This window comes from Anarrhichthys ocellatus, unplaced genomic scaffold, assembly GCF_004355925.1.
Source record: "Anarrhichthys ocellatus isolate YVR2014 unplaced genomic scaffold, GSC_Weel_1.0 scaffold40, whole genome shotgun sequence".
In the NCBI taxonomy this organism is placed as follows: domain Eukaryota; kingdom Metazoa; phylum Chordata; class Actinopteri; order Perciformes; family Anarhichadidae; genus Anarrhichthys; species Anarrhichthys ocellatus.
Genome location: NW_022280070.1, coordinates 1,527,664 through 1,534,395, shown reverse-complemented (window position 1 = coordinate 1,534,395; position 6,732 = coordinate 1,527,664). Strand labels below are relative to the sequence as shown.

Sequence of the window (6,732 nt, the reverse complement as noted above, 5' to 3'; positions counted from 1 at the left end):
TCCAGGCACACAGTAATGCATACTGTCTGACCTGATCCTGGTATGTTGTAGTGACATTCCCTTTGGGAAGGAGCCTCACGACTCTTTCCATTTGATGGACTGCCCATATCTCTTCATGAGTACAGGCTAGGTGGAAGTGACATCTGATTTTATCTACACTCAGTGGGGTTCTCTCTGTCTGTCTCTATAGTTTTGTCTTACTGCACTTGTCTCTGCTGCCTCCATCTTCTCCAAGTGAAGATTTACTGCTTAATTGTAGATTGTACTGTATATACTTTTAAGTTTGTTGGCTGTTGGTCAGACAAAAAAGGCAATTTCACGTTGGGCTCTGGGAACACGCAATGTGAATTTGTTATTTGTGATAAATGTAAAGAAGTTATTACATGATGAAACAATCATGAGAATTATTCAAAGTAGGACCTCCAAGTATGTCCAATATGTCGTGTGATATGGCAGAAAGGTATAAATTATTAAAATGATCAAGGTAAAGTTATTTCAGTGGTAAATCGGCAACAAACTATTGTTTTAATTATAAATTCAACCCTCTATTATTGTTTCTGTTAATAGTTTGCTCTAGAAAATGTCAACTGAAGCTTCTCAGTAACCAAAGTGACATCTTTAGATGGTTTATTTTGTCCGATCAAGAGTCAAAAACCCTAAATAATACATTTTATACTGATGTACTTTGAGAAGTTGAAGATGGCAAATGTTTGTTTCTTTGATTAATAAATAAGTTAAATTGATTAACCGGTTGTCAACATTGTTGCCAACTAATTTCCTGTTAACCAGCCAATAAAATAATCACGTCAGCTCTATGGAAAATAAACTAAATAGAAGTGTGTGTGCTCTTACTTTGACAACAACTTAAATGTGTGAAAGTAGAACATAAAATTGAAGTTTGCAGCTCGACTGCATTGCTTTTGTGATGTGGACACATGTGTTGCACCACTATTCACATGCATCAGCAGTACTACATGGGTGACATAAATCACGACGGTTTCTTTGTTAGTCAGAATCACACATTTCTCTTCTATTTTTAGCAAATTAAAGAGTCAACTGCTGCTGCGTCACCGCAACACGTGCACCGACGCAACTGGAAACGCGGCTGTTTCAGCGAAGGGTCAGGGCTGACTGCGAGGCTCGTTTTCAAGAGGAGTCATTGTGAGTCACAGAGAGCACGACACAGCCCTCCCCTGTTCGTCCTCCACTAATATTTGGAGTCTCCCCTAAAATATCAGGCGTTTAGAACACAAAGCATGCTCAGCTGTACTCCTGTACTTAAAACTACAGTCATCTAGTACATGACAGATTCATCAATATCACTTCAGCTGACTAAAGGCAAATACATGAAGGTCAAAACTCCTTATGATTTCACACTGTGAAGCTCATAATTTCTAAATTTAGTGACAATTTAATGATGGTCTTAATCTTAACAATTATCTAAAGACACTCAGGCACATCTCAGAAGCCCACTAATTATTTTCAAACCAATGAACAAATTTCACTATATTCACTCAATCTTCTAGATGAGGCTATTCTCCCAGACAATTACCAATTGCACATTCCAGAAATACTTCCATCACATCGTCCCAATCCATAAGTTACATCTATACTGTACTTTTGAATGGTCCCATCAGTGCAGCTGAACCAACATTTAAAAGAGAAGGAAATCTTCACTTAGCGAGTAAAAGTGGCTGTATTTGATGACATCTAACAATTCTAATCACCCGGCAATTACAGAGAGAGCAAAGCGTCTTCCCTCTGCATTTACTTTAATGTCATTTACAGGAACTGGCAACCAGAAAAAAATGCAGAATAGCGTACACAGTGTCAAGCGGAGGGAATCCAGACTAGTTGGCAGGCATGAAGACACAGTTTTCCCTCCGTGTGCTTCACTCTGAGGATTAAGGCTGGCAGTATATGCTCAAGTCTGCTAAACAAGATATAGACATAATACCTTGATGTTTCATGTTGCACGAAGCCAGTTAGGGAAGGCTGCAGCGGTAAAGGACCTCCTACCATCTCTGCCTACTTCTCAACTCGTCCACAACACTGCAGTTGCCAATCACTTGCATATACTTTTTTTTTAGTAGTAAAACATGTTGACCGTTTTGTGTTGCAAAACACCTGCTCCTCATATACAAGTGGGTATGTTTTTGATGTAGTGGCTAAAATCATAAAATTTACCTCTTACTGTACTGGCTCCACATCACACATTCTGAAGGGAAGAATTGGGAAAAACAGGAAGTGAATTACTCCAATTATTCAAAATAGCTGCCTGTAAAGCATGTAATTGACTTAAACACATCCCGCAGACATTTCACTGGACAATTATGATAATTGTAAATGTCTAGTTTAATTGCAAGTGATTAACATAAAAACATTAAAATAACAGCATAGAGAGAGAATTTGATTCACATAATAATCTGGTGATATTTAGAGATTTAAAGGGATTTAAATGGTGGAAATGAGGCAATTTAGGATTCAAAGCTATCATCTATGACTGATGCTGGTGAATACTGTATTGTGAACATCTGGGTGAGAGTGGCAGCGCTTTTATATTGATCATATCTTGAATGGATGAGAACAAACACTGCAGTTTAACATGATATTAAATGAGATCATCTGCGAAATTCTGTCTTTACGTGGCAATAAGAACCCCTTTTATTCCATTAATATTTCCATGTTAAAGTGTGAGATGAAACTATGATGCTCTATGCAAAGTCTCTAAAGGGCTTCAAGCAAATCTACTGCACTTTTAATTAAATATACAGTTATCGCTTACAACCCCCCCAGGAATATTATTCTAGCTTTTAACTGTGAATTGGAAGAGGAACAGAATAATAAATTCAACAGTATATGACAATATTGATTTTCCTTTTATATTAATGAATTATTAATTCAATCTGTTATTTAAATCAAAGTATCATAAAGCTCTGTATCAAGCTCTTCATCAAGCCTAGACTGATAAAAGGAACCAGATTCCTTTATGATAAGAAGTCATTTTGATGGAACATGCTAAAGATTTGAGTTTGTGCTTTGCAGTTGTAAAATGTAAATATGTGCATTGACTCAAGTGGGCTTCTGTACTTGGACTCATTTTAGGTTCTTGTCGTCACATTTCATGAAAGCGTAAGAGATTAAACCACCCAAATTAATTACAATTTGACCAACTACATCAGTGAAATGCTACTTACTGAATGCATCAGTAATGAACATTAAAAAAATATAATATATAATAGTAAAATATACTATTTGTTTAGCACATGGTCTAAATGTCATACTTTCATGATGCAATTTGTAAGTCAAGACACTCATTTGCTGCATTCATAACTCATAAAAAATACATTTTGGGGTGCCTTTGCTTGGATTATCTCCTTTTGAAGAAACACAGTTGCAACATTTTTGTTTTACATATACTATTGGATGTGTTAAAAATCAATTTACCAGCCAGCTAAGAGGCTACATTTCTCAGACTTTTCTAGGACGTCTTCTGATCATTTAATAAGCATCCATGCACAATTTATTGCTTACATGTGCCAAGTCATGTTTTTTTTCGGTAGCAATAGTGTTTCTTTCCAAGACTGTAATAATACAGAAAATGCTGTATATTTTAAGTGAAAAAAGGACAGCAGCATGATACTAACTGAAGTGATGGGGCATTTCATTGCTGCTACACAGAATCTGCCTCTCTCTCTCTCTCTCTCTCTCTCTCTCTCTCTCTCTCTCTCTCTCAGTGCTGGAGTGCACAGGGGTCGACTCCCCCTTCTCCCATATGGGTACCAGTTTCTCCTTCAATCCACAGGGAGTGAAATAATGGTCTTTGGGGGGATGCAGGGGTAACAAGGTGGGAGAGGTATCGGGCGACAGAGATAGACTGCCTTGCAGAAATGGTAAAATGGTATTTAAATCTATATGCAAGGCTGTGAAATGCCAAACTGCACTTACTAGATGGGAAGAAATAAGGAATGGAGGTAGGTATGCTTCTACTGGCAGCTTACCAAAAAATAAATTCTGAATAAATGCATAGCATCCATCCAAATGTTACATAGAAAGCGAGCACCATTCACTAGCACTCAGCTCTTTCAGTTGGCAATATCGCAAACCCATATGCCTTGACATATAGCGAGGGTTTTCTGAAGCATAGGGGAGAAACTCATTATGGTGGCTCATATTTGAGCCACTGCTGCTGTGGCGTTGACAAATGCTCCACACAGAAACCGATGTGGCATATTTCAAAGGCATCCAGCACAATGAAACGGTTTCTCGTCATTATGAATAATGCCGCTTGCTGACCAGGTTAACCCCTCTGAGTGGGGGGAGTGTTTCTTTTGATATACTGACTTAAAAAATGATGCGATAATCACTGAATCAGCGGTTATGTGTGGGGCTGTCAAAGCCATTGTTGGCACATTCTGCTGTGATAGAGGTAAAAGGGTTTTAGAGCTAGAGCACCATGGGTAACGGCACCATCACGGATAAGTCAAATCCTGAGTGCTTTTAGTTGCAAATAATTGTATGTTTAATTGGGCAATATTGTGACCTGGAATGGTAATTGTTAGAAATGTATTGTTATTTTGGTAACTATTGTTATTCTGTGAGCATAAAACCTTTACCATTTAATAAGCTCTACTGCTGTGGTCAGCATTTTTGTCATCCTTTTTTAAAGAATTCAGCTATCGTTTGATAATGTGACGCATAGTAAAAGACAACATTATACTACAAATCACCACAAAAATAAAAAGGCATTGTTGGCAAAGCTTTTCTACACTTGTAAAATATATTCATCATTAATGAATCTCAAGAGTTTGCCAATAACGTCATTATAAAGTCTGCATGTACTTCCACTAATTTGAACAGCCCCCTCGGGATTTAACCGAATCCCAAGGTGAATCCCTGCACCGCCCATCTACACCATGTTCACGCTGAAATGATTAGAGAACAAAAGAGTATGAGAGATGGTTGTTCAGTCTATATACTTGATTAGCATAGATTTTTAAGGGTAAAATTGCATTTGATTTGAAACTGGTGGGCAGCATATATGGACTCCAAATTAGCAGTTTATACGCGCCGTTCACGTCAGCTTCACAAAAGCACGTTTGTATGGAGAAGTTGCTCTCTTGTTGCTCACAGCTTGGCCCTGGCCAACGTGCTACACTTGCATAAAACCAAAGAAAATCCAGTGCAAATTCAACCAAAAATGAATCACAAAGATGCAACCGTCGTCTGTGCGTTATCGTGCCCAATCGTGCGCCCATGACCCCCAACATTCACTCTCACCAGGGGTTCCGTTGGGTTAGAAATTAGCACATTAAGAACAAAGATGGAAATTATTACAATATTGGGAATTAAAAGACAAGATCTTACCGCTATGCGAGTCTGTGAAGATGCTTTAATATGTAAGATGATCCTTTTTTGAGGGGAGGGGAGGGTCGTTTTGGTCTTGATGAGGTCCAAACTTGAATCCCACCGTTGATGATCTGCTTCACTTCTCGGGAGGAACTAGCACGGTTTTTCCACAGATGTCTTTTTTTTTTTTTTTTATCTCATAGCGTCACTACGTGTAAGCATTCTTTGTCCATAGCAGCCTCACTATTCTGTCTTCGGTCGAGGTACGTCGTATAAACTATGTGGTCTGCTGCGTAAAACCGGTGCCAAAATTCCTGCGGGCCCGTGCCGTTGCATCGATGCTAAACAATAGTCTGGTCATTTTGGCAGGGGCTGAACCTACGCCGCTGCCGAGAGCATTCGCATCTGCTAATTACAACCAAATCGTGAGCGCTAGTTTGTCCATATCTCCGTGACAAGCTCGAGAATTCGGTACTAAATATCGCTCACATGTGGTATTGTCTTTCGGATCCCTCATCTTTTTCCTCTCCGCAGGAGGAGTGGACAGTGGAGTTGCCGATCTGTTGATAGCTGGAGGTCCACCCACATCCAGCGGTGTCTTTGTCTTGTATTTATCTTGACCGGGCTTTCCGACGTGTGCAACATACAGCCTGGCGCTGGCTAGATGGGGTCTCTTTGAGTGACAGCTGGATTGTCTGACGGAAAGCTTGGCGACCCTTCTTTCAAGGGGAGCAGTTAAAGCCGGATGTTGCGCGCACGCGTCTTTGACAGTGCGCGCCCCCGACAGGTCACACATCTTGGGTCGACAAACATCTGGCAAAAAAAAAAAAAAAGGGCAAGCCAATTTTTTTTAAACAATCTTTTCATGGTGTTTGTAATAGCAATATTAGCTACAGAGTATTCCTGATATGTCCTTGTTACAGTTTAAAATTATGTATTAAATAACTAATATTTGTATACTATTTCTTAATGTAGGATTACTATGGTTTTGTAGTAATCTTATATTTACATTCTGAGTATTCGTATTGAAGCCTTTTTTGTCTGTGTTACAGGTTATTGTTGCATAATCATCCTTAATGGGATTTTTAACTGCTACGGTATAATTGTATTATCATAATTGACTAATAGGTGGATAGTATTACTTGAAAATATAGGATTAATATGTTTGTTTTTTTCTGGTTTGCGGAACACGAAGCATATAGTCATAAGTTATAGTGCAGTTCAAGATACTGCGAGTGGAACGATAAGTAAGAAATCATGTACTTGAGAAACCTAAAGAAAGGGAACACATATGGCTCATTTGGCAAATTGAAACAGCTATAGGTGCTTCGAGTTTGCAGCTTGATTGTTTGCTCACAAATTCCTCCATTCCCCCGCCCATTC

The 6,732-nt window shown here is 38.8% G+C and overlaps 1 protein-coding gene across 2 annotated transcripts in view; it reads right to left on the bottom strand.

The window, feature by feature from the left end:
* gjc1 (gap junction protein gamma 1) overlaps positions 1 to 6,079 on the bottom strand; it is a 41,281-nt gene extending 35,202 nt beyond the window's left edge. The window contains exons 1-2 of one of the 2 annotated variants that reach the window (XM_031867737.1): positions 5,368 to 6,079; positions 2,188 to 2,218 (exon numbers count right to left, since the gene is read on the bottom strand). The gene's annotated coding sequence lies outside the window, so the exon portion shown is untranslated. The remainder of the gene's footprint in view (positions 1 to 2,187; positions 2,219 to 5,367) is intronic. The other variant, XM_031867739.1, reaches the window with a different exon arrangement.
* Positions 6,080 to 6,732: the final 653 nt, after the last annotated feature.